Raw genomic sequence first — 27,454 nt, 5'->3', positions numbered from 1 at the left:
TATGGGACCAGAGATAATACCACAATGCATCGCAGGATTCACTGGAGGAGGTTTGAAACAAGTTTGGAAGCTGTTCTATGGTAAATTCCTCAAATCATCATACAAGGCAGAAATTTGGCACTATAGTCAAGCATGGAGGAAACAAAGTTGTCATGCTTATATTTTAAAGCATAGCACCTACATCATAAAGACAAGGTCAACTTCCAGAATAGCAGAACAAGGCCTCTGCAAACCCCTCCATCTATGATATCAACAAGAACATTGGAAAATTGTTAAAATTAACTTTTTTAGAATGTTATAAATTAACTGAAGGCTTATAGCCACCAGGGAGTATTTATTCAATAAAAATAGTTTAATCTCTCTAAGAACAATGGAACGTGACATTTCAACTTTCAATAATCCCTTTGTCCCCAGAGTACCTGGAAATCAGTAACCTGACAACTGTAGTGGCAATGCCACCAGCAGCCTAGAAGCCACTGGAGAAGCAGGGCAGGCTAAGGGCCTGTTCCTCAAGCCCCACCAAAGCCAGTTTCTGGACTTTCAAGATTGGACCTGCCTAGTAGCTGGCCCAAAAATGTCCATTCTAAGGTTTGTCTTCAGTTGACCCGATTTACAGCTTGCTTTGCACAAATAACTCTTTCAGCAAGACATTTCATAAAAATAAGTGGCATTCTCTTTTGTGTTGTTGACCAGGCCTGACTCCCAAATAGCCCATTGCTGGTGCTCTTAGTTACTCCCTCACATCTTCAGAGTTGTAATATGTATCGAGTCCCAATGGATACATCTACAAAACATTCCTGCACCTAAGGCCCAGAGAACATTACTGAAGAAGGGGTTGAAAATTAGACAAGCTAGAGAATCAGGGACTTTTCTGTGAGATGGAATCTCCAAGGAACATTAGAAGATCTACCTGTATAGTCTCACCCAAATATGAGCTGAACAGGAGTGACACCAATGAACAGGCCAAAGGACCTTAACCCTACACAAAGAACTCCAGGCAACCTAGGGGTTGGGAAAGGCGGTCCTCCCTAGAGAAGAGCATACCAATGTTTTTGTCCAGTGTCAAATGGTCAGTCCTGAAAACATGCATACAAGTAACATTATATGGGCCCAACAGGTTATATTTAGGAATATATATGTATAAACAAATACACATTTGTGTGCCATCAGATAAATAAAAAAATAAAGCATAGTAAGATACCACTTCATACACCTCAAATAATCCTATCTTTGAAAGACAGACCATATCAGGTGTTGGTGAAGTTGTGGGAGAACCCAACGTGTACACTGCAATGAGGATGTGAAACAAATATGGACCTTGGAAAACAGCTTGTTCACTGTTTAAAGCTGACTGTTGGCCTGCTGTATGATCTGACCATTCTGTTTCTAGATGCTTGCCCCAAAGAAATAAAGACATATGTGCTAATGAAGACAAAACTCATCAAACATTTAAAATAGCCTAAAATTGAAAGCAATTCATTGTTTACCAGGTGAAGAGTTTGAGAAAAATTATATATCCTTACACTGGAAGGCAGGTAGAATAGTCTCAGTCTGGAAATCTGAAACTCAAACAGCTGCAAAATCCAAAACTCTTGTGAGTACTAACATGATACCAGAAGGTCTGTATTAGGAGTGTCCAACCTTTTGGTTTCTCTGGCCCAAGTTGGGTGAAAAAAAAAATTGTCTTTTCACACATAAAATACCTTGAAACATCTCTCTCTCTCTCTCTCTCTCTCTCTCTCTCTCTCTCTCTCTGTGTGTGTGTGTGTGTGTGTGTGTGTGTGTGTGTGAAGTTTTAAAATACTTAGATATTAAAATAGCTAAAAGATGGTATAAAATTGCCTTCAGGCTATGTGTACAAGGTGTACAAAATATAAATTAACTTTGGGTCCTATACCCTGTACACACACACATGAATATACCATAGATATTCCCACAAGGGATAATCAACTTGTACCTTGATGTAATAGAAAGGAATTAGCTATGGACACTTAAGGTACAGACAAGATCAGTACCCAAAACATAATTCCACTGAAATAAAGGTTTGAACAATCAAACTCATCTTTAACGACAGAAAACAAATCACTGGACTATGGAGACACAGGCTGTACACATGATGGACAGGGAAAAAGGGCTGAGAAGGAGCATAGGGAAGGATTTCGAGTTATGGATATTCATTATCTTAACTGTAATGATGGCTTTGCCAAGTCATGGCAAAAGTCATCAAATCATACATCTCAAGTATATGTAGTTCAGTATATGCTCATTATACTTCAATTACATTGTTAAACATGAGTCCATGGTGGCTTTTGCATATATGAGACATGTCACTTCTTTATTTGAACAACTTAGTACTTGGCTTTAACTAACACATTTAAGCTGATTAAATAAAACACTTGGAGACATAGTAGTTAACAGTAAATTAAATTGTTGCTGGATTTTTTTGCTTGTTTTATTTATGTATTTATTTTGCAATAGGGTTTTATTATGTAGCCCAGACTCACTTCAAACTTGAAACTCGCCTGTGTAACTTCTTAATTGCTAGACTCATATGTGGTGCAGTTAACTTTAAAAAAAAGTTTTAATTTTTAATTTTATTTTATGTGTATGTGTGTGTTGCCTGTACGTATGTCTGTGTGCTACTTGTGTGCTTGGTGCCTATAAAGGCCTGAAGAACTATGCCCTGGAACTAGAATTATGGAGATCTGTCATCTGCCATGTGAATTCTGGGAATCAAACTCTGGTCCTCTGGAGAAGAAGCTCTAGCCCATGATTAACTTTTTAAATGTTGTTTTTTTGTTTGTTTGTTTGTTTGTTTGTTTTTCAAATCTGTATTGTCAATGGAACAAAAATGGACATTGGGAAATTATCAATATGAATAAGCAGATTTTTTTTTTTAGTATTACTTTCAAAGCCTTAATGAGGTTGAACATCTTTCCGCGTGTTTACTGGTACCTGTAGTTTTCCTTTGTGTGGTGTCTATTTGTCTTGGTTTGTTTTCTCTTGGAACTTTTTCTTTCTTGATTTGTATGTAGTCTTTGTTGAGGTAGCTTTTAGCCAACTTGAGCGTGAGGTCATGTGCGTGTAAAAAATGTTCAGTAAGTCACTGCAGATGTAGGACTGGGTCTCCAAGGAAAAGAAAACAAATGAACAAAAGCAAATTAAAGTTAAAGGAATGAGAAGGATCCAGTGGAGGATTGAGTGACCTGGAAAAACATGTCCTTGTGTAACCCTAGCCAGACAGACTTCTTTTAATAACCAATTTAGTGTGGCGTATATGCATGCAAGAAGCATCCAGGTCGCTGATGTTTATCAGAGTGTCTGCCCTACTCTGGCTGTTGTCGTTGTTGGGTTTTTTGTTTTGTTTTGGTCTTGGCGAACTCCAATTCAGTGTGGCCTCTTAAGACCACAGGATTCAGGATTCCGCAGAACCGCCTCCGCACTGGAAATCTGGAATGTGCTGCTTCTGCAGCTGGCCTAGATGTCTGGCACGGTGTCTCTGAAACCCAAGCTGACTGAAGACAGCCATGGTCAGTCTTGTCTAATGACTGCCCGTGCAGTTGCCACTGCTGTTGAAGCTGTGCCTCAGGGCTGCTGTCAGAGAGAGCAAAACACATAGCTGTGGCTTATGTATGCGGGGTCATACATACTTACTACTGATGTGTTTATAAAAAGATAAGGGGGGTATGTTCTATGGAGGTGTAGTCAGGTATGGGGGAAGGGGTGCCTTGCTGAGGCAGAAAAAGGGAGGGAGAAAGATAAAGAAAGAGAGGGAGGGACAGAGAGGGAGACTGGCCATGAGCACATGGGGGTTGGGGGGGAGAATGAGGAGAGAGGGGGAAGGGAAAGAGCAAGAGAAAACAAGAGAGCAAGAGAGGGAGGAGGACAACTTCATTGTCCTCAATCCATGTTCACATATTCTCAGACTTTTTATGTGATCTGCAAAAGAGGGTATTTTAATATTTTTCTCTTAAATAAGTTTGTCTCCCTTCCCCGATTCTGTTAACTTAGGCTCCACAAAACCTGAAGCCACCCCTGATTCCAGGCAAAACTCCACAAGAAGTGTTTCTGTTGAGGCTGTTGGTTTTCTTCATCTTTTTAACTGTTAAGTGGCAGGGTGGCAGAACAGAATCAAATCGGTCTGATTTCATTCCTGCTTCTACCTCTTAGTAATGAGTCTTACTGTCTTGTTAATTATACTACTTTGGAGACATTCCCTTATCTCCCATGTTTCTATTGACTATCCCCTCTGAACTAGGCTTAATCAAACACAACCTTGAATTTGAAAGAAGAGGAAGCCAGAAGTGGCTCTGAATTTAATTGATTCAGTCAATCACCTTTTTCTTGCATATCTTAAATTTAAGGTTTTCTGAGGGGGCAGATTGCTTTGCTTTTTCTATTTCTAAGGCTTCAGAGTAGGTTAAAAAAAAAAAAAAAAAAAAAAAAAAAAAAAAAAAAGGCCATGAGCCTTCACCACCATACGTTTTCCCACAACACTGAAAGAGTACTGTAGAGGAGAGCATTCTTTCAAACAAGATGGTAAGCCATTCTATCAGCATGTTCCTATAATCCCAGCACTAGGAAGGTGCCGAAAGGGGGTGGCAAAAATGTTGCGGCCCTCTCTTCCCCACGCTGGGGTCAGAATGTCTCAGACTGCTCTGCTGCTCCCATCCAAGCGTCAGGGTCTAGCAAGAGAGAGAGTGGGGGGAAGAAGGGGAAGAGACTCAAAGAATAGAGACAAGCCAGAGAGTCCGCAGTCAAGTCTCATTTACTCTCTCCCATAGACTATATTCACACCTCCTATTCTTTACTCCTATACACCCTACTACAAGGAAATCCTGGGTATTTATAAGCACAAGCAGGAGAACACAGGTGAAGACATTTTACCACGTGCACCATGCAGCTGGGTCACTAAACAGTAAAACAAGCTATGTGGGATAAACAAGATGTTTGTCAGAGTGTGCTTCACCTGTTGTAGGCTGTTGATAAACAAGTCTCTATCAGGGTATATGGCTCCAGATGACTGCAAAGATGATAGCTGCTTTCTAGCCGCTTTCTGCTAAAAGTCGGCTCCCAACAGGTTACATAGTGAATTTGAGGTCAATCTAGGCTACATGAGACCTTGTCTCAAAAAGAAAACCCCAAAGTCAAAGTAGCAGTGTTTAGACTCTTCAGATATATCTGTGTATATGCTTGCATCCAGGAATGTAGTAGTTCTTTCTCCCCTCTAATTAACATACAAACAAATATTCTTCTTTCAGTGGACTTTTAAACTAAACAAACAAACAAACACACACAGGGTTATTTAGTTATAACCTTATCCTCATCTAAAAAGATTGGTGTGTGTGTATTTATAAGTTCTAAAGAAAAAGACTCAGGAGTGAAAAGCAGTCTCTTAAATATCCTCAAAAAATTGAACTCCAATAAGTTGATATATTTCTTATAATTACATAATTGGCTGACTGCCTGTGGGTCATACACTGATTCATTTCAACCATAACTTGTGAAATTGAAATGCCATTTTTAGTTTTAAAACACACTATGACAATAAATCATGCTATGAGTGAATTTCAGTCCAAGACATTTAGTGGTGCCTCACATGTGCTTAATGAAAGTCAATGTTGGCTCTGATAGATGAAAGTATCTCATGGCCACCTTGATTCAAGCATATAAATATTTATGTGAAGCCTAGTTGGGGTGGTGTGGAAGATTGTAAACACCATCTTTTCTTATTACATAAATTATCAAACTCTCCTGATTATTTTGCTTCCTTCAAAGTAATTTATTAGCAACACATGTAAAATAAAGAGCAAGTGTCTCTGCCTTGCACCACCTAGCGCAGGCATCCTTGGAAATGGATTACAGAGAGAAGCTCAGTACCTGAGGGAATTCTGAATGTACAAGACCTACTTCTTGCTCCTGGATACTTTCCAGTGTTGATGTCAGAAGCCCAGCAGGGAGTGTGCTCTGAGATACTCCAACTGAAGGGCATAGTCTTCCTGAGGAAGAGTGAAACTTGTGAACAGAGCAAAAAATATATTGCAGTGGCTGAATGCTCATTGTGTGCCAGCTGCGAATAACATCTATATTCACTGTCTCATTTAATGAGAACAATAGTGTTTGGCAGAGGGAATATTACTAGCTTCGCTTTGCAGGTAAAGAAACAGGTTTTGAGAAGTTAAGCAATTCGCCTTAGGACACAGAGTGGCAGGCAAGGTTGGGGTTATCTCTCTCTCTTGATAGGTCGTTTACCTATCATTTGCAAAGCTCTGGCTTGGATCCCAGCACCACACAGACTGAGTGTAGGGGTGCATGCCTGTAATTCCAGCATTTGGGAGGTGGTTGGTCATACGCGTAATCTGAGGCCAGCCTGGGTCAGAGGCTATATCAGAGAGGCTGCAGGAATGGTAGGGCACACTCTTGTGCCTTGATATATCCACTCCTGATTTAGCCAAGCATAGAAACTTTGGATAGGAGCTTTGGATAGGCCTCATCATCATCACTTATAAACACATGGCCATAGCCCTGAATGTATGCATATTCATATATGTATAAATATGTATGAATGTGTGAAATTCTGAAAGTAAATTAAAAATATTTTGTTTTAAAAAAGAACTTGGAGTGGAAACCAGGCATGAGAGAGCATGCTTCTAATCTTAGTACTCAGGAAGCTGATACTGTAGGATTGTAAACTCAAGGCTGGCCTGGGATACACAATGAGATTCTATTTCAGAGAGAGAGAGAGAGAGAGAGAGAGAGAGAGAGAGAGAGAGAGCAAGAGTGAGCAAGCGAGCGAGCAAGAGAAAGAGAGAGAGAGAGAGAGAGAGAGAGAGCTTAATGTTCTTATAGTCACAGGAGGAAAATGGACAACATGCAATGTTTTTGTGGGTGTGGGTGTGGGTGTGGGTGTGGGTGTGGGAGGTGGACAGCACAGGCAAATTGAGCCCAGAGACCCACATTCCTACTCTGTTACACTAACCCTGAATGCAGAAGTAGTTTTTCCCCAGTAGAATCAAACACCCATCTACTGAGTGAATCTGAATAGGGCAGATCGGAGCCCAACAACTCATGGTTACCTTCTTATAGAACCCCAAGTCTTGCTGCTGCCTTGGTACTTCTCAGCTGCTGCTGTGATGATCACCCCCTAATCCTTATCACAGACTGTGGAGGACATTGACTGCCAGAAACCCTGGAATTCCTTGAGTTCTCTTCTCCTTCCTTGTCCACATCGAAATGTCCCTGCCTTACTACTCTGAGCATTGGATGCCCATCTTTAAAGAACTTCTCCAAGTCTTTATTCACCAGACTCATGCTAGGAACTGATGAAGTTAAGAACCACACAAAGAGCTGAATCTTCCTTCAGGAATGCAAGCCCCTGAGACCTGAACACCTTCCACCTCCTCAGTGAACCAGTGAAGACTAGAACTGCACATGAGTGACTTCGGATAGCTAGATTGCCCAAATGAGCATGTGAAATCTATCAAGAATTGAGGACCATGGAGCAAACATGTCCCTGATCAGCCATGAAGAGAGAAATTGGACAAGACACTTTGGGAGATGCCAATAAGGAGAAGCTCAGCAAGTGTGTGGGACTTACAGCTTCTGCCCATAGGAGAGATATCTGTGAGAGTGCTGATCAAGGCTGAAGCAAGGGGACCTGCAGGGACTGGCGGTTCCCAGAGCACCCAGGCTGTATTATCTTCTCATTGCTGTTACAAGACACTTGACAAAAGCATCCTAATAAAGGTTTTATTTTGGTTCTCAACTTGAGTGTGAACAGGAAGGTATGGTGGCAAGGGCATGCCCAGCTAGTGACAACTCATCTGCTGACAAGAAGCAGAGGGTACTGCTGTTACTAAGCATGCTTTCTTGTTTGTATTCAGTAGAGGACCCAAACCAATGGAATAGTGTCGTCCATATTCAGGGTGGGTCTTCCCTTTTCTAAATCTTTCTAGAAACAAGTGCATAGTCTCATCGATCGCTAAGTTTCTATGGTAATTCTACATCCAGTCAAATTAACAACAAAGATTAACAACCACACAGGCTTCACCCTTCTCCCTTTCATTCCTAAGCCACCCTGCTACTCCACCTCCACTCTCTGCCTCCAGGAAGCACTGATTTGAAAGGTCTGAGAGCCAGCTACCCCCAAGGCAGCTTCCGCCTCTCACCTCTTGAGGCAGCTCCTGCTCCCTCTCTGCACCCTGGCATCTTTTGTACCTGGCAATGAGAGTTGCTGTACCAGCTTTTTCTTCCACATTCTAGGGGAACAAGATAAACTTCTCAATTTGCTTCTTTCTCAAGCCAAGACTGGGGGAATTGTGAATCCAGCTTGCACTTAGCCTAACTTCTGCTGTCCTGCCAGCCAACCACTGGAAACAGTAAATGAAGAATCCACTTTCTTCTCCTACCATTTCATTCGTCAACTTTCTGCTCTCTGGCTCTCCAGTGAGACTTCAACACTCCAGACGCTAAACCACCACCACCAAGCATAAACTGTGTGTTGTTTTCAGCTTCTGGCAAGTGATCTACATGGCAACAAAACTGTACCGTCTCTGGGGCAAATTTCTCCGCAGACTGTTCAGCATCACCTTGTCAAATGCTTGAGGACCTCCAGCTTTCCAGCTACAGCCCCATTTAGGGCTTTATCAGTTATTGATTGGCAGTCAAGTATACTTTGGAAACCTAATTACAATATTCATGAGGAGAGTTGGGTGAACCATGACTTCTAAGGTTCACCATGTCTCCCACTCAATGCTCATTCTAGAACTAACTTTTCAAAACTTCTTTGAAAAGAAGCTAGAATCTCACATGCCACAACTGCTAAAACTGCATACAAAGTTGTAACAGGTGTGTTCCCAGAGTCTGATGTTCAGATTCTACATGACTTTTTAGGATCTGGAATGTGTGAAATCTAGTTTGAATGTTTGGCAGCACCCTTGGCTTACCGGATAACTCTGGACCATGTTTTGTTCAGGCAGAATGACTATTCCCTCTTTAGGTGTCTTTGCAACCAGTGTGAGTCAGAACTGTTCATTTTTCCAAGATTAACAGCAATCTTGGTGACAAGGCCAAGGGGACTCTGTCTATGTGGCAAATAGTAGGTATTCAGTAAATGAAATAAGCATTTGAACCTCAATAAATTATGAATTCTTCTTGCTGTTAAAACTTTTCTAGCATTGGAATGTGATTGTTGATGCAAAATACAGTTTTCACTTTAAAAAAGAATAAACGAAGCTTATTCTGAGCTCATAAACAAGGCACACCTTTAATTCCAGCTCTTGGGACAGCACTTGGGAAGCAGAGGCAAGCAGATCTCTGAGTTCAGGGGTGTGTGGTGGGGAGCAGCTTGGTCGACAGAGTGAGTTCAGGATAGCCAGGGCTATACAGAAAAACTGTCTCAAACAAGCAAGCAAACAAAACAAACATCTGCCAACTGATCATGATCTGATAAATGACTTTCGGCTGCTCTGCATGACATGTTCTACCACAGAAGTGGTAACATGACTTTTTTTTTTTTTTTTTTTTTTTTTTTTTTTGTCACAGAAGAAATTGTAAGGCATTTGCTTAATGCATTGTTGGGGAGTGCTAGAAAAGGCAGGTTAAAGTGGAGAAAACCCAGCTCTAGGTCTTAGGTGCTATTGGATGCCTCTGCAGACTTTAGGATTGGTGTGACCCAGTGGTTTTCAAAGAATACATTTCTAAGATTTTTTTACCTAAGAACCAAAGGATGTCAGATCAGACACTGGAGTGGGCAATTCCAGAGACCATTTGTCTCTGGACCATCGACATTCTCACTCCTCACAGGTCACTCAGTCTTTTGAAAGTCCGATTTCTCTCTCTTTGGAGATAGCATTAACTCTTCAGTGATAAGCAATGACTGGAGTATACCATTGCTTGGAACTCACTTGACATTGGTAGCTACTTGCTTAGATGGGTGCAGAGGAAGCCATCCCTCAAGGCTGAAATAAAAAGGTCCTTGGTTATGGGCATTTGAGTATTCCCATGGCCAGTGGTGTGTGTCTGGACTGTTTCCAGGGGCTTGCTGTCTTGTTCACAGTGTTGAAGGAACACACATAAACAGAACATCAGTGGATGGCAAGACAAAGCAGATGTGTGAAACCTCAGCTACCTGAGCTAGAATGCTCAAGAACACCTGTTTATTGCTAGGGGTTTCCCTTTGTAATCTCCAAGGAGTGGGAGGTGGAGTGTGAGTATTTTTCTGTTTTGATTGACTGGCTTAGGTATATAATTTTTTGTTCACTGTGTAATGTCCTTTGCCATGATGCATCTGACTTTAACCATATGCATACTGAATCCTGCAAAGGCATATGATAGTAAGTAGATGAATTTCTCTGGATGATCGCTCAGAGGACATGGTTTGCCTTACTGTGTGTGCACCTCAAGCCAGTGCAGGCTGGATTGGCACACTGTCCTTCCTTCCTAGATAAGTCCCAGGATGCATTTGGCCACAAATGAGGAGTTACAAAGGGGTTGCTAGGAAGCTCTAGGAACGGCCAGATTGCTTTGTTTGGAAAGCGATGTGGAGGTGGCTCCATGTAAGTGCAGCTTGTAGGTTGCTAAGTGCTTTGTTAGGAGGTGTGTTTGTGTGTGTGTACCTCAAGCCAAATGGCATCCGGGTTGCTATGTTAGCACTATGCTTGCCTGCCTCAATCTCATAAAGTATATATGAATAGTAAGTATATTTTTTATCAATAATCTGTGGCGTTGTCTGATTATAGCATAATGATTATAGCATACCTATCCTCTGTGCCTATGTGTGTCTTAAGTATTTGCACCTGTTTGAGAAACAGTCTAGGGATTTTAGAGATCATGTGAGTTCTGCACTCAGGCCAGTAACCACCATGAGAGGACTACCTCTTCGGTGCCCTCTGGCTGCCTTATGGCAGAACTGGGAGGATGTCTGAGCCCTCTAACTCAGATGCCTCTGAGTTCATGCTAATCAGAACCTGCAGATCTAAATATCTAGTATTCGTCATCGTTTTTTTAGTCCCCTGGGTAGCACAGGATGCAATCTTGTGTCTACAAAAACTGCAGCTAAGGAGATGGGGGAAAACAATTTTAGAATCAAGTGATAGCTGATTTCCATCAGAAAAAAACAACTCAGAGTGGGAAAATTTTGACTCTCGCTTTAGAGAAAGCCCTGGGGACTGTAATGATGATTCCAGTGTCCTTAGAGACCACCGAAGTCTCTGTCATTACCAAATGGGAAGTTAGAATTAATATTTTATGTCTTATATCAAACCCAAAATCTAGTTCAAACCCAGAGGACTGGAGATTATTTGAGATGGAGCTTGGTTTTTCTTGCTTATGGTCCATATCTTGTTCCCACGCTGTGTCTCATCTGTTTTCTGACTTTTCCCCTTTCCGTTTAAACAAAAACATATACAGGAGTAGAGTAAGGAAACAAATTAGAATTCAAACACAAACTGTATTTATAGTTTCCCCCAAACTCAATCTCTTTCTGTTAAGGTGCCTGTTTAACATTTGCTAAAACGGACGCAATCTCCAGGTTCTCCCAGCATCCCTCAGTCCCTACTACCTGCTATAGAGCATGGCTGACTTTCCCCGGCCCTCTGTCACCTTTCAAGAGACCTTTTCCAGCTCCACAATTTATCAAGAGGCCCTTCACAAAAGCCACTCGTTGGCTTCCGGCACTCACACCCAGCCCCAAAGCTGTATGTGAAGCTTCTCTCCACTAGAAGGAGCTTTATGCCTTAGATAACAGCAGTTTTCAGGAGACAGAGAAAAGAAATCAATAATGGGTTATAAGATAGCCTTTGCCTTCTACTACTGGAAAACAAGGACCCCATCCTTTAACCACAACAGCAACATTATGGTGGTGGGTGGGCGTGCGCCCACCCCCACCCCCACCCCCAACCGGGCAATTTGTAAGTAGAGGTCAGAGGACAACCACTTCAGGCTATCAGTCTTCGCCTTCAACCTAGTTTGAGAAGAATCTCTTATTGTTTGGAGCTATGTACACCAGCCTATCTGCCCCGTGGGCTTCTGGGAGTTCTCCGTTTTCCACCTCCTATCTCACATTTGGATTGCAGATACACAGGACTTAAAGTAGGTTCTGGGAATCAAACTCAGGTCCTCATGTTGTAAGGCAAAGTCCTTGTCCATTGAAGGATTGAAATCCTAGGAAACAGGGATTCTTTAAATGTGCGTGCAGGTGAGCACTGAAAGGGCTGTGGATTAAAGGAATTCCTATGCAAGGCTTTGACAGTTCATAATGAAGCGACAGTGGGTTCTTTTTATTTGGCTGGTTTTCCGAGACAGGGTTTCTCCGCGTAGCCCTGGCTGTACTGGAACTTGCTCTGTAGACCAGGCTGGCCTCAAACACATGGGCCACGACACCAGTTGTGACTTTCTTATTAAGTTTATAAGGTTAATGAAGAGAAAAAAGTTACGCATAAAAATGTAAGTGTAAGATAAGAGAATGAAGAGCAATCGATAGTTTCATTTATCAATGTGAATAATTTAAAAAGATAATTATAATCATGTGACTTTCTTATAAAATCAATGTGAAAGATTTTATTTAACTAATTAGTGGAAAAATAGTGATTTATTAGAATTTTATGAGAGAGAAATGTTGAAATGAAATTCAAACAGGTGCAAAATACATCTTTTCAAAAGACAATAATTTCATTCCACTGGCAATTTGTATTTTTACACAGAAGAATCATTTGTGATATTATTAGTTCATTAAAATTTAACCAAGTTGTAAAATAGTTTAAAACCTTGAAAAGTGTCCCAGATAAGACTGCCAATAATCTTAAGAATTTCATTTTTTTACCTCTTCCTTCCTCCCTCTCTCCCTTCTTTCCTTTCTTCCTTCCTTCCTTTAGTGTGTGTGTGTGTGTGTGTGTGTGTGTGTGTGTATGAGCTCATATGATAGCATAGCTCACATATAGAGGCCATAGGGCAACTTGCAGGAATAAATTCTCTCCTATGATGTGTGTTCTGGGGATCAGACTCAAGTTGCCATATATATAAGGTGGCAAGTGCCCTTAGCTGCTGAGCCATCTCTCTGGCTAACCTTTTCTTAAAGTTTGTATTCCCTCTTTTGGTTAAAATCCTTTGGAGAGCAGCTCTGATGATAGATTAAGTTATTCACCTTCATATCTCTAGAGCTAACTAGCTGTTCTGGGTACATCCAAGCTTGTATTATAATCTTGGAGGCCAGTCAGTGTCCAATTGAGCAATTAGAGCTGACTGCTAATGAGGGAAACCCAGATGCCTATTAGATCTGAATCGCAGTCCCTTGGGTTACATTGGTTCCAGCTTCTGGCTGTGTTACCCATGTTGGCTGTGTTTTCTCAGCCGTGCTGGGTGCAGGCTGCTCAGTGTTGGCTGATCTGGGTCTTTGGGTGGCAAGGCTTGTAGACTAGACTCCCAAACTCCAAGGCTTATAGCTCCAAGCACCATCCCCCTCTCATAAATAAGTCAATCAAGTATTAGACATCCTTATGACATTTGGGAACAAAGTGTTGGAGGGATATTCCACAGTTCCGACATCACTGCTCCTCCCAAGTTCTTTTTCTCTTTGTGACTTACATGTCCTTGGTCTACTCCCACCCTTCCTCATCCTGTTTCACTGTTTCTTAGTCTCTTCTATAGTTTTCTAGGCTTTACCCACATGTACACCCATTTATACATAAGTGTGGTGCGTGCACACACACGTGTGTGTGTGTATATTTATGCATGTGTGTATTTATGTGCATGCATGCGCGTCTAGTATCCACCTATGGGCAGAGCATGTGTTTTTCTTGTCTTTCTGAATTTGGGTCATCTTGCTTAACATTATAGTTTCCAGATCCGGCAAATTAAATAATTTTATTTTTCTTTGTAGCTGAATAAAAGTTCCATTTTTAAAAAAAATTGAATCATGTTTTCTCTGTCCATTCCCGTGTTGATGGACATCTAGACTGGTTCCATTTTCTTGCTATTGTAAGTAGTGCAGCACTGAACATGGATGAGCAAGTGTCTCGACCGTAGGACATGGAGACCGTTGTTTATACGCCGAGGAATTTTATAGCTGGATCATACTGTAGTTCTGGTTTTCATTTCTTAGATACCTCCATAATGACTGTATTAGTTAGCACTCCCCTCCGTAGTGAATAAGGGTTACAATAATCTTGTTTCTATTTTTCACAGTTTTCCCTGACAGTTAAATTATAAAATGTAGATTACCTTTATTTCTTTGTCTGTCTATAAGAAAAACACAGATAAGGAAGAAACATCATAAGTAGAAATTGTTCCAAGAAAGTGAGAAATTGATTGTCACACAGAAACTATGAAGGAAACAAAAGAATTGGCCACATAGAGAAAATATCTTTTCAACTTTGCACGCAATTTGTAGTTCATCATCCATATGGTTGTCATCATTGCTTGTTGGACATGTGGAATCTCAGGCCCTGTGACATCATTTGCTTGTTAGACATGTGGAATCCCAGGCCCTGTTCCAGTTCAATTAAAACAGCATCTATAGCTTGCTAAGATTCTCAGGTAATTTGAGTGTACCTTAAATTTCTGAAAAACCCTAATCCACATTCTTTATTTACTATAAAGAGACTATTTAGGAGCTGGATGTCTCTAGTCATATCCATAGACCAGAATATTCTACCAGAAAAGTCTGATACTGTTGGACATGGCAAACGTGAAAGTATAAATTCTTTTGTTCAGAAAAACAATGTATCAAAAATTCAAGTCTAGAGGCCAGCGAGTTGGCTAGTCAATAAAGTTACTTGCCACCAAGCCTGACAACCCGAGTTCAATTCCCAGGATCCACACTATAGAAAGAGAAAACCCATTTCTAAAAGTTGTACTCTGACTTCCATACATGAGCCCACAAATATACACATAAAATAAAAAGGTAAATAAATATTAAAGGTTCAAGTCTCGTTGAAAGGCAATTTATTAAAAGCAAAAGTGAATTTTAGTTATAATATTTCAGTTTAATAACTAGTGGTTTGAAGTTAAATAACTCTTGACAGTGTAATCAGATTTCAAATTCATTTGAAATTTAATCCTTTAACAACCTAAGTCTTGCAGAGCTGATAATCAATATAATATTGGTATATGCTTTGGTTTATTATAAATTATCTGTAATATTTACAAGAACATAATATAGCAAAACTGTGATTTTTAAGTATTTAAAGAGTATCAGCTACTTTTGCTGTGGCTAAAGGTGGAACAAAAGCAACTCAGAAGAGGACAGATGTCCTTGGCTCAGGTTTTCAGAGTTCACGTCATGGTTTCTTGGGCCAGTGTGCTCTGCAGAACAGGATGGGAGGCAGGAATGTGTGGCACAGGAGAAGAAACGTCATAATGGAGAAGAGGAGGAGAAAGGAGGGTGGCCATGCTAACCTTAAAAGGCTTCCTTCCTGAATTTACTTTTGCCAGCACCATCCTGGCCTCTAAAATTTCCACAAGTTCCTAGAACATTGCCACCAGCTGGAGATGATGTATTCACTACATGACCCTGTGCCATCTCATAATAATAAACAATAAATAAATATGTTAAATTCAACTTCAGGAGTCTCCAAATTATTTTTATTTCTTAAGGTCTTTAAAAATACTTATTTATTTTTATGAGTATGTATGTGTGGATTTGAGTACATATGCATACCATAAGTGCCCACAGAGGTCAGAAGAGGTATCAGATATCCTGGTATCTAGTAGCCACCATGTGGATGCTAGGAATTGAACCTGGGTTCCCCTGTAAGAGCACTAAGTACTCTTAACTATTGGGCCATCTCTCCCACCCTAAGAGTCTCTAAATTCTTGTCAGTTCCAACATTGTTCAAAAGTCAGTCCAAAAACCCTACTGAGATTCAAGGGAAAGTATTTATAAGCCTTTGTAAAATCAAAATGAAAGTTACCTGTTTCCAAGATACACAGCAGACAATAAACAATTTCATCCCAAAGGAGAAGGATAGAAAAAAATGACTGGACCAAAGTGAAACCAAAACTTAACAAGGCAAACATTAGATCTTCTAATTCTGTGTGTAGCATCAGGAGTGTGTGGTGGTGTGTTGGAAGCTCCAGCAGACTTGGGCAGCCCTGCCCCTATAGCCTTCCTAGCTATAATCCACAAGGCCTGTCTCTCATCTTGGGCAGGTTTTGTTTGCTGCCTGTGGCTTTTCTTAACAGAAGCTCTATGTTGTTGGCGGATCTGCCCTCCTGGACTTGCCACTGAAGCTTAGGTTTTACACTCAGATCTTTATGTCTTGTCCCCTCAGGGACTTCTGAGAGGCAACCTGAGAATCATGCATCGATTGCCCTTCCAGGCTTTCCTTTGATGTTCTGGAGAAGTCCTCATGACTCTATAACTCTTAGATCCTGCATGGTTGCAAAACCACAATGCCAAGGTCAGCTCAAAAAGTAGCCAGGCCTTTGCACGACAGCTGGATTGTTCTCTGAGTCCTGAGTAGCTGGATGAGCAGAGCACTCTGGGGCCACTCAAGGGGAGGCCTCGTTCCTTCAAGCCTATGATGGATGGGTTCTGGCTGATTCCTGAGGTACCCTCAAGGCAACTTTCTTCCCAGAGCGAAGTCCTTAGCTTGTGTTACAGCACAAATCTTTTCAGAAATTGTAACTTTGATAAGCCCAACATTTCTTTTTTTTTTTCATTTTTTATTGGATATTTTATTTACACTTCAGACTCCATCCCCTTTCCCCATCTCCCCCCCCCCTTAGAAAACCCCTATCCTATGCTCCCTTTTCCTTTTTGCACTTATACATTTAAAAAAAAATGTTAATCAAAGGCTTTATAAGTTTGGTAATGCTCAATCAGAGGTGTAACCCACTACCCAACCTAGATATATCAACTATCTTTGACTGGTGGAGATACGTGAACATCTGCCTCCCTGTCTCCCCCCCTCTTTCTCTCTCTCATCACCTAGCTTCTCCTCTCCTTCTTCTCCTCCTCTCCTTACTCCTTCTCTTCCTCTCAGTACTCCTCCCACCTTAGCTCCTCCTACATATCACCCTTCCTGTTAAAATAAAACTTTTCTCTCAAAATACAATTAGAGCATAATTATGCCAATTTGTACCAGTGAGGTACAAGATAGTCCTAATACCCAGTCCATCATTTTGTTGACTAACCAGAACCTCTGTCATCTATCCTAACTAAAACACTTAGTTCTGAACCTGGCTTTTTCCTTGGCTTTAGAATGAATGTCAGCTGAAGACCATCCATTCAAATCTTTTCTCTCAAGGTAAATAGCCAGGATTGGCTATGAGGCTATAAGTTTTCAACCCCATCAGAAATCCAGAATGACTGAGTTAACTGTAATTGTGGGAAGCACAAAGCATAGCTTCTAAAACTTAGCCAATTTATAGAGACCTCTGAACACCTGGACACTCTCTCTACTACAAAACGTTGGAGCATCTGTTCTTCCGCCTTCTGTCCCAGGATCATCTGACAGACCTTAGTGCTGCAGAATTATTAAGGGCTGATTACTCTGTCTAGGCAGATATAATCAGTTGACTATTCTGCAAGTGTGTGCTTTTCTGGACAGTAATTTGTCTGTAGATGGAAAGAGGCAATTCTTTTCTAGTGGCTGTCTCACCACAACTGGAGTAACTCCAAAAATGCTCAATTTCTTCTTAAAATTCAATACAGAAAGCTGTCAGGAGCAGACAGGTCTCTAATCAAAATGAACATTAATACAGAAATGTTTGTCACATCAATTCTGTGGACTTCTGATGTTTTGAAAACCAACTATCCATGTAAGGTAATGTGGACTGTTGTCTGTTAACTCCACTCAGCTATTTCTAAATAAAACATAAAGAACACCCTAAAAATAAACTCTAAGCCATGAATTTGCTATAGTCCCTTAACTCACAGGCTAACCATCTCAAATCTGTTAAAAAAGTTAAAGAAGGACTGGGTCTAAGCCTTGTATTCCTAAATGTGTTATACTGGTACAATGCCTATGAGAGTAACGATATTCATCTCATTCTTATATCAATAAGAAGCTCATACCAATGAAAACCTTAAAATTTGTAATCAAAGTAAATTGGTGCCATTTAAGAAATTATATCTTCATCTTGATAATAATTGTACAGATTTCTACCAATAGGTTATGGCTATGCAATAAATCCTAGCTAATCCTCTCTATTCCCACAAACCCACTACTTTTCCCTAGAAGACAGCTCAACATTTACCACCTTAGTCCCCAAGCCCAGGGAATAGGGGCGCTGACTCTTCATTAGCTTCTTCGAGCTGATTATGGGCATTGAGATATTAGAAGAGGAGTGGGGGGAAGAGTAAATTGATGAGCCTCTGATGCTGTGTCTTCACTGCATCCAGATGGAATTCCAGGACCTCAGAGGTTTGAGCAGGTCTGCCCAGCTTGCTTGATGAGTAGATACACCAAGGCTGATCATTCTGCAATATACAATTCTCAAAACAAATTTTAGTATCAAGATAATTTTTTAAAGAGGGCTGACATTTTATTAAAGATGTTGGTTCTAACCGCTTTTCTTTTTCCCCCCTCTTTTATTGGATATAATATTTACATTTCAAATTTTATCCCCTTACCGCATCCCCCCACCACCCAGGAACCCCTTATACCATCACACTCCTTCTGCTTCTATGATGGTGTGCACCCACCTACCCCCCACTCTCCCTCCCCACCCTCAAATTCCCCCCCCCCCACTCAGTGTTCAGCCTTCATGGGACCAAAGATCTCCTCTCCCACCTATGCCCAACAAGGCCATCCTCCCCTACATATACAGCTGGAGTCATGTGTCCCTCCATATGTGCTCCTAGGCTGGTGGTTTAGACCCTGGGGAGCTCTGGCTGGTTGGTATTGTTGCTCTCCTCATGGGGCCACCAACCCTTTCGGCTCCTTCAGTTTACTCTCTAACTTCTCCATTGGGAACCTTTGATCAGATTAATGGTTAGCTGGAGTATCTGCCTCTGGGTATGTCAGACTCTGGGGGACCTCTAAGGAGACAGCCTTATCAGGCTGCTGTCAGCTTTCCCTTCCTGTCATCCATATCAGCCTCTATTTTTGGTGACTGCACTTGAATACCCAGGTGGAATGGTCTCCATACAACCTCTCCTTCAGATTCTGTCCCACACTTTGTCTCCATATTTGCTCCTTTAGTTACTCCTTCTAAGAAAGACCTAGGCATCCACACTTGTTCTTCCTTCTTCATGAGCTTCATGTGGTCTGTTAATTGAATCTTTGTTGTTTCAAACTTTTGTGCTAATCTCCGCTTATCAGTGAGTAAATACCATGTGTGTTCTTTTGTGATTGGGTTACCTCACTCAGGATGATATTTTCTAGTTCCATCCATTTACCTAAGAATTTCTCAAATTCGTTATTTTTAATAGCTGAGTAATATTCCGTTGTGTAAATGTACCACATTTTTGTATCCATTCCTCTGTTGAAGGGCATCTTGGTTCTTTCTAGCTTCTGGCTATTATAAATAAGGCTGCTATGAACATAGTGGAGCATATGTCTTTGTTATATGTTGGGGCATTTTCTGCGTATATGCCCAGGAGTGGTATAGCTGGGTCCTCAGGTAGTGCTATGTCTAATTTTCTGAGGAACCGCCAGACTGACTTCCAGAGTGGTTGTACCAGCTTGCAACCCCACCAACAATGAAGGAGTGTTCCTCTTTCTTCACATCTTCGCCAGCATCTACTATCACCTGAATTTTTGATCTTAGCCATTCTGACTGGTGTGAGGTGGTATCTCAGTGTTGTTTTGATTTGCATTTCCCTGATGACTAAGGATGTTGAGCATTTCTTAAGGTGCTTCTCGGCCATTCGTGTTGTGTTTCCTCAGTTGAGAATTCTTTGTTTAGCTCTGTACCCCATTTTTAATGGGGTTATTTTGTTGTCTGGATTCTAATTTCTTGAGTTCTTTGTATATATTCGATATTAGCCCTCTGTCGGATCTAGGGTTGGTAATGATCTTTTTTCCACTTGTTGACAGTGTCCTTTGCCTTACAGAAGCTTTGCAATTTGATGAGGTCCCATTTGTCGATTCTTGATCTTAGAGCATAAGCCATTGGTGTTCTGTTCAGGAACTTTTCCCCTGTGCCTAGGCGTTTGAGGGTCTTCCCCAACTTCTCTTCTATTAGTTCCAGTGTATCTGGCTTCCAGTGTATCCAGTGTATGTGAAGGTCTTTTATCCACTTGGAGTTGAGCTTTGTACAAGGGGATAAGAATGGATTAATTTGCATTCTTCTACATGCTGACCTCCAGTTGAGCCAGCACTACTGTTGAAAATGCTGACCTTTTCCCACTGGATGGTTTTAGCTCTTTTGTCTTGATCTTTTGTCAAAGATCAAGTGACTATAAGTGTGCGGGTTCATTTCTGGGTCTTCAATTCTATTCCATTGATCTTCCTGCCTGTCTCTGTACCAATACCATGCAGTTTTTATCACTACTGCTCTGTAGTACAGTTTGAGGTCAGGGATGGTGATTCCCCCAGAAGTTCTTTTGTTGTTGAGAATAGTTCTTGCTATCCTAGGTTTTTTTGTTATTCCAAATGAATTTGTAAATTGCCCTTTCTATCTCTATGAAGAATTGATTTGGAATTTTGATGGGGATTGCGTTGAATCTGTAGATTGCTTTTGGCAGGATGGCCATTTTTATTAAGTTAATCCTGCCAATCCAGGAGCATGGGAGATCTTTCCATCTTCTGAGATCTTTGATTTCTTTCTTCAGAGACTTGAAGTTCTTGTCATACAGATCTTTCACTTGCTTGGTTAGATTTACTCCAAGATATTTTATTTTATTTGTGGCTATTGTGAAGGGTGTCATTTCCCTAATTTCTTTCTCAGCCTGTTTATCCTTTGAGTAGAGGAAAAACCCAACATTTCAAGTCTTTTTTTTTTTTTTTTTGCTTCTTTTTATTTTTGCTCCTATACTCACTGAAACCTGGCTAAAAGCACCCAGCAACATCAGTGCTGTAGCTTGTATGCTAGACTGCTTAAGATTTTCCTCTATGATAAGGTATCAGGACAGAAACACAACGTAGACAAATTCTTTCCCACAGTACACCAGGCATAGTGTTGAGTGCAATTCCTGTCTGAAACCACTGAGCAGACCTTCAATGCCTTCATTCCTATTGCTCTTCTTATCCTGTGAGCTCACACTGGAATTTCCCATTAAGTAAAGCTCACAGACAATATGTTAGCATATCCTTAGACTCTTCCAAATTCCTCCCCCAAATAATTTCAAGTCCCACCCCCAATCACAGCCAAGATCACATTTTTTTTGGATAGCAAATATCTGACAGAAACATGTTGAAAGAGAAAGGGGTTTATTTGGCTCACGGTCTTAGACGGTTCAGATTGTAGTTGCTTGGTTCTCTGAGCTTGGGCCAACATCACAGTGAGGATAGGACAACCTGGTGTTCAGGAAGCAGGAGAGGTGAGACTTAATGGTCAGAACATGCCTTTGGGCCCTATTTGCCCCACACAGGCCCCTCTTCCCAACATTTCTATATTCTTCCCAAATAGTGCCCCCCTCCCCCCCCCCCCGCTGGGGACCAAGTGTTCACCAACATGTGAGCCTGTGAGGGACATTTCATATTTGAAATTGTTAGAATCTGGGAATTGCCACACAAACCATTCAGATACTGATCTCAGCCAAACAGAGCTGGTTTATTGAATGTACACTCCAAGACTGACAATCAGAGATACAATCCAGACTTGGGAGTTGAAATTCAACCAGCTAGAATCCTATAGAGCTTTTTAAGCCTGAAATCCACAAACATCTGTGACAAGTTATTATACCAGTCAGGATTTAGGGGTAGGGAATTTCCTTAGAAACATGTCTTTGTTGTACATTTATCCTGTTCCCACTGGTTGGGGTATATCAACTATGGCAGGGGACTTGCCTTGCCTAACATTCATGTCTTAACTTGCCAACCAGGATGTACATGTCTCTTTCTGACAAACAGGATGTCAGTTCCCAGGGAGGTCTTGGGAACTTAAACTTTATTCAACCCCTACTCAAAATGGAAGTTGCGTTCCAAGTGGCTTCTTGTATTGGTGCAGGTGTCTTTCTTATATTGGGGTCTATCCCAGGGGCAGCTTATAAAGGCAAACACCATAAAAGCTCACACACAGGTGCAAGAAGTGCTGCCGGGTGGTTGGTTTGGGTCCAAATTTATTGTGGCTAATTATACAACACAGTTCTAACTGACTTCTGTTGTGATTGGTTTCTAAGAACACCAAAGCACAGAACATAAATATGCAATCAACTCAGGCATGAAAAGATTTCATTTTAACATTAGTAACGGTGCAAAATGGCTGGCTAGACAGGCAACAGTTATCTAGGCCTTAATAATCAACCTTTTCCACTCAGGAGACTGAAGCAGGAAGACCACTGAGTGATTTTCTAAAATATTGTTCCATTTCAGCTTCAGCAAATGTAACTTCAGTGTAACAGCAGTGGCAGTTTTTAAAAATTCAAGTGCTTTCTTCATTGGTTTTTTTTTCTTAAACACACCTTTTTTCCTGTTTCAGAAATTTTTTAATAATAAAATCAAACTTGATACACTGATTTCTGTGAATGACCAAAGAACTAAAGCAGACAGATAAATGATAGCTAATACTGCAGGAAATGTCATATAGAAGCTGGACGTGTGACTGTGACTTCTAGGGACAGAGCTGCTTCTTAGAAGCTATTCTGATTTTGCTTATGAATGTCACACCATAAAATATGCAATTATACACACCTTTAAAAAAAAAAAAAAGAGCTCAAAGCAGGCCTACGGAGATGTTGCTATGGATAAAAGTTCACCAGCACTTGCAAGAATGTGGGAGGCTCAGACAAGAAGACCTTGGCTTAAACTAACAAAAGACAACAAAAGACAGCAATTGTAAGAACAGAAGAAGCAACTTAGAATGAATGCTGAACTTGCTCTTTGGGGCTTCTAAGACCTTGAAGGCACTTCATATATATTTTTTCAGCTTCTAGAATTCTATCCATCATAGAGTATGAAAGGTTTCTTGCAGGGGGCATTCAAACTGACATGAAATCCCATCAGGACTACAAAATCTGGGAGATGAGCTGACCTCTATGACAAGAAGGCAGGGCAGTGCTTGCTGTTTCTGTTCTCTGACTGCTGATACAAAAGACTTTGTGATCCTTCAACAGATAAGACTGTGCTGATAAAAACAGTGGATAGACTGTCCTCCCCTCTGAATGGTGGTCACCCAGACAGGAGGAGAACAGCACATATTTTCCAGTCTGCTTAAAGAGAAAGAACATTCTGTGAACTATATTGTCTGCTCGTTGCTCGCTGTAGATTTAATCTCACTGGCTGCTACGTGAGCCCCATGGGGCTGAGATTATTTGTTCAGATATCCATAGTGCAGACATATTGATGTTCCTGATTACAAGGAAAGCAAATGACTGACCAACATGAAATTGTCACAGCTTGGGTCCAGCTGGTGTGTTAGATCCTTTCTGGGCATATAAACTTAGGAGATGCTAATGGTATAGCATGTCTTTCAAGGTTAACTCTTGGTTTTGTTTTCTGTTTGTTTTGCTATAAACCATAGTTAATCATCATTTCCAATTCATACCTTAGCAGTTGAGAGGGCTGCCTGCTCTTCCAGAGGGCTGGAATTCCACTCTAAGTGCTTCCATGGTGGCTCACAGCCATCTGTAACTCCAGTTCCAGGGGCTCTGATAAGCTCTTCTGGCTTCATAGGTCTCTCTCTCTCTCTCTCTCTCACACACACACACACACACACACACACACACACACACACACACACACATATGCAGGCAAAACACCCATACACATAAAATGAAAAATAAAAATAAAATTTAAAAAGGAAATGCCATGGGTGTTTTTCATGTTTTTAGGTAAGGTGGAGTCTGTCAGTGAGCTTAGTATAAAGCCCTTGAGGGTAGACATAGAATTTTAATGATGTAATAGCATCCACGGCACAGTGCCTGATATAGACTGGGTCCTCAATAGAGGCTTGTTGAATGATTTTTGAGGATGGATGTAGAAAATAGAGCAGAAAGGATTCTGGGAGTTTCTAGTCCCATGGCCTTTCTAATCTTTTGTGTCTAGAAACATGGTGTCTTACTGCATAGCCGTTAGTGTCCCTGTACACTGCAGAGGGCAGTGGGGCCTGCAAGCCTGCATGGCTGCATTATTGCGGATAGCGACTCAACCAGGCTCCTCCCATTATTTGATAAGTTTCTTAATTTGAAAAAATTATATTGATGATGTAATACAAACTAGGCACCACATAAAAGGAGAAGCTTCCTCAAGTAACATATGTGCCCCAAAACCCAGTCACTCTACCAGACCTAATGTTCCCAACCTACCCTTGTCCAGATGAGATGAGGTTAAAGTGATAGGCATCGAGTCCATTGTCATTTTGGTTCCCAGCTCGCTGTGAAGTCTTGGAGAAGTATGGGATAGACCTCTTTGAAGTGCCTGGCAGAAGCACTTCTTGTCTTCTTCTGCTTCGAACTGCCCTGGGGTGAGGACTTCAGGGGTTCCAGAGGAATTTAGCAAAAGCAGGGCACTGGGAAGAGACAGGAGGATGGCAGCAGTGGATTATCCCCAAGCTCTGCTCCATCCCATGTGACCATGGACCGCAGTTCTTCACACAGTCCTGCTTCCTTTTTCATAACTGCTTGCTTTCTCTCCCCATTGTCTGGAGCAGTGAGCCTTCCCCATTACTCCTGATCTATTCTTTTTCCTAACTCTAGTTACACCCTCATCACTTCCTAAGTTAATATGGTCACTAAATTTCCTGGGTTCCCGTTTCTAAATTTGCATATCATTCGATAGATAGATAAGTTGTTATTATTATTGCAGTATCACAACACATTTTAGGTGTTTTTGCTGTTTTTCTTATGGAGAAAAATGTTTTTACTTGGCAAAAAATCTTGCTAGGTAAACAAAAAGTATATTAGCTAGCTATTATTGCATTAACGATCACCACAAACTTAGCAGCTTAAAGCAACACATGCTCATGCTCTCCTTCCTGTGGGTCAGGAGTCAGGCGCAGCTTAGTTGTTCCTTTCCTCAGAGTCTCCCCTGATGGCAAACAAAAGGTTGGTTTCATCTGAAAGTTTCACCGGAGAAGACATTTCCAAACCCGTGAATATTGTTGGCGGGATGCATTTCCTTGCAGTGATAAGACTGAAGATCAATGCTTCCTGTTTCAGTAAACTAGCCTTGATTCCTGGTGACCAGTCAGTTCCTAGCAGACACAGCCAGTTTCGTGGGATGTGGGACTTCTGTGGCTGATTACTTCATCAGCAAGGAGAGTCTCCCGAGGGAATCTGCTAGCAAGACAGAGTCTTGTGCAATCCACTGTAGCCATTTTATTCACTCTATTTTATTCACTCTATTTTATTCACTAAAAGCAAGCTTCAGATCTTGCTCACAGGGGTGAGAAAAGGCAAGATACCATGAGATGTGGCCCATAAGAGCGTCTTACAGACTGTCACACGTGGGAGAGCGCTTGAGGGTTGGATATGACTCCAGAGGGGCTGAGTAGGGACAAATGTAACATGCTTGAAAAAAGTGAAGGAATGAAAGAGAGACAAAGACAGAGAGGGAGAGAGGGAGGTGGTGGGAGAAAGGAACCGAGAAGATGAAACAAGGCAGAAGCCGGCAAGGTGGCCCAGTGGGCAGAGGCCCGTTTTCAGACATGACTGCCTGAATTCTATCCCCAGGATCCACATGGTAGAAAAAAACAGGCTCCTACCAGTTGTCATCTGACCTCAAAATGCATGGGCACACACACACACACACACACACACACACTAAAATTTAAAATAAATACAATGTCAAACAGACAAAAGTTAAAACAAGGCTGTAATTAAGCACATCTGGTGGAAAGCCCATGGTTCAGTCAGTAGGTCCTCTGGGAATGTCAATGCCTGCCTATTGAACATAATCCCTCTTGTCCTACCTGAGGCCCTAAGGAGAGCCTAGCATGCTCAGGAATGGTAGGTGTGGGGGCTTTTGCTTTTGATGCTGTGGACATTCACTTGGAAGTCCCAAGTTTGACCCGAGAGAAGAGGTGTGGGGCAGAAGCAACGTCCAAGAACAACAGAGCTGAGGGGACCTGGTGGCCACGATTCACCAAAATCTTAGGCTCTTGAATTTCTCTTACTCATGGAAATAGCCAGAGATCTGGGGGGCTGGCAGCTCCTCCAGGTGAGCTGCAGTACATGCAAAGTAGATTTGAACAAGATCATGTCTCAACTGGGGAGGGAAGAAGGGGGGGAGGAGAGAGGGAAGAGGAAGAGGAGGAGCACACAAGGAGACAGCACTAAGGCTGTGAATGGAATTATATATTCTAGGTAGCCTGTATAAAGATACAGAATCCAGGTGTTTTCTTTACAAGCTGTCAGCCTAGATTGGGCAGGTTTTGGAGCTGTTTCAACCTACATCTCAGCCATATGTCCCTTGTTACTTGCTGTTTCTCCTGGCCATGTGCTCACATTCCATCTCCTCTCATAGTAGCTTCCTCCCCCTTCTTTCTACTTCCCTGTTTCCTCCTACCAGGACCCTCAGACAGGTAACTGAAAACCCATCTACTTCCATCTACTGCCCAATCACAGGCTTTAATTGACTGACTAACTTGGGGAGTAGGGTTTGCACAACAAAGGCTGGTGTGAGAACTCACTGGTCTTGGGGCAATCAATATTGAGATACAGCATTTAGCATTTGAATACATAGCAGCACCAGATCAACCTAACATAAGGCAACCTTTGTTACCCAGCTCAATCTCAATTACATAATACAAGATTTATGGTCACTAAACCTTTGCTATGTGCCCTGGGCCTACATAACTGAAAGCAAATGAAGAGAGAGAATGTATATTATGTACAGATTTGATCCCTGCCACAAATGCAACTAAGTAATATTACTTATCCCATTTTAAAATTGAGGCATGGAGATAAAATAATTTGCATAAGGTCACATTGCTGGCTAAGAGGCAGATCTTCCAGTTTAAATTCATCTTGGCTTGAAGCTCATTTTCTTTGTATTTAGCAATGCTGGAACTGAATCCGGGGCCTCATGACAGGCTGAGCACATGCTCTACCACAAAGCCACAGTCCTGTTCCCTTACACCTTTCTCCCTGGTAAAGCTTTGGTCTTGTGATCACACTGTGTAAATATAGCCAACTATGATTCATTCCTAAAGACAGACCCTTCCCTGTGCAAATTGCTACCTGCTCATTGAACAAATTTGGCATTGCAATGGTATTGGAAGATGGTGGACTTGTAGCCACAGTGTCTACAGCAAGAGCCTCAGCCCAAGGATGTCTGCAGTAGGCCTGTGTGGGCCAGGCAAGGTACTGAGTCACCTTGCTTGAAGAGAATTTGCCTTAGTAACCAATTGTTGGAGGCCGACTTTTAGCAGAAAGCGGCTATCAGCTTTGCAGCCATCTTGAGCCATA

At 41.5% G+C, this 27,454-nt stretch overlaps 1 protein-coding gene across 1 annotated transcript in view; it reads left to right on the top strand.

Moving 5' to 3' along the window:
- The first annotated feature begins 10,646 nt into the window (after positions 1-10,646).
- Hycc1 (hyccin PI4KA lipid kinase complex subunit 1) overlaps positions 10,647-27,454 on the top strand; it is a 156,499-nt gene continuing 139,691 nt past the window's right edge. Inside the window, exon 1 of the mRNA XM_076913225.1 lies at positions 10,647-10,693. The gene's annotated coding sequence lies outside the window, so the exon portion shown is untranslated. The remainder of the gene's footprint in view (positions 10,694-27,454) is intronic.

This window comes from Arvicanthis niloticus, chromosome 15 (assembly GCF_011762505.2).
Source record: "Arvicanthis niloticus isolate mArvNil1 chromosome 15, mArvNil1.pat.X, whole genome shotgun sequence".
Classification (NCBI taxonomy): Eukaryota; Metazoa; Chordata; class Mammalia; order Rodentia; family Muridae; genus Arvicanthis; species Arvicanthis niloticus.
This window is presented reverse-complemented; position numbering and strand designations above follow the sequence as displayed.